Source organism: Myotis brandtii, unplaced genomic scaffold (assembly GCF_000412655.1).
Source record: "Myotis brandtii unplaced genomic scaffold, ASM41265v1 scaffold686, whole genome shotgun sequence".
Lineage (NCBI taxonomy): Eukaryota > Metazoa > Chordata > Mammalia > Chiroptera > Vespertilionidae > Myotis > Myotis brandtii.
In genome coordinates, this window is record NW_005370683.1 from 2,865,774 (window position 1) to 2,867,297 (window position 1,524).

The following is a 1,524-nucleotide window of genomic DNA, read 5'->3' on the forward strand; positions in this document are numbered from 1 at the left end:
CCACACCCCACTCCCCTCTCCCCTCTTCCCTCCCTCCCACCCTCTCTAAAAACCAATGGAAAAAATATCCTCCAATGAGGATTAAAAAAAAATTAGATGGAATTTCCTAAGTACCAATTGATGATATATGCTACAGATAGACAGGGAAGGTAAACAAGCCCACATTAAGTTATCAGAGAAACATTATGTTAGTATAAACACATCTTGATAATTCATATACAAATAATCAGTTCAAGACAAACAACAGGTTCAATAATGTACACATCAGTATAGCATACACTTTCTAAACAATAAAAGCAGAAAATTTGTTTATTACAAATCTTCACAAAAATTGCCTGTTTTAATATAGAATGCCATGCCAATTTCTTTAGATTGCTTTTCCTATTTAATTTAAGATGCCTATAATCACAGAGATTTCATTCTATTTTACAGAATGTTCTTTTAGAGTTACCTATAATTAGAAAGAATAAAAATATAGAGCCTAATAATATCAATCACAACTAGCCTATTTCTTTTTTATTATACTACATATTAATTTTTCACAGTAAGGGTAGTAAGAAATCAACAAATGGTTATCTCCTAACTGCTAACAGAAGATTTAATTCAGCCTTCATTAAGTTCTCTTAACATTTGGGTCCAAAATTTGGCTATATAAGAAGTTTACGGTAGATTACCATACTTCTTAGAATAAAAATTGTATTTTGAATAAAAATAAACACTCATAAGTTTGCTAAAATAGATTTAGCTCTAATCAGCTAAATTATTCACAAAATATTAAGTGACCAACTGGGGTCGTACATAAGTAAACTAAATTAATTTAGAATGAATGGGTCATGATCATATATTCCAAAATAACTGAAAAGGAGAAGTTAAGACTTAATAACATCAAATATATATTTTTTAAATGCCATAAAAAATAGGCCTACCTAAAGTAAAAGAGGAGAGGAAGACTAAAGAAGGGATTTCTGTTGATGAACAGAAAGTAGGAAGGACAAATGGCCCTCTATCTCAGCATTTCTCAGCCAAACACTGGTGAACTCCCAGCTTCTCTTCCCAAAGACTATAAGGAACTACTTCAGGATCCTCTATCCCTAATGATCCTATGAAATTTAAGTCAAATTTACCTTCCAGATCAGCTAAGGAAACAGTTGTGCTTTCCTCCTCCATCCCATAGTTCCCCATCTGCTCCTGCCAGCCAAAACTTACTTTATCAGAGAGCTAAAACACAAATGTATGGCTAAACTGACAAATTTACAAATACATATTAGTAATAAATCAACCAACTAGCAGGCATAAATAGCTACTTCAGATCTTTGCTTTTTGACAAAAGGGAACTAAAAGGAAGAACAAATATATTAGGCTCTCTAAATAAGATACATAAAAAAGAAACTTAAGAAGACAAAACTTTATAATCGTATACAGGATTACACCAGTTAACATGTATTAGGTACTAATAAATGGAAGCTATGTGCAGAAATTTTTCTTAGCAAGCCCACAAATAAATACAATTTACTAAAAACACTA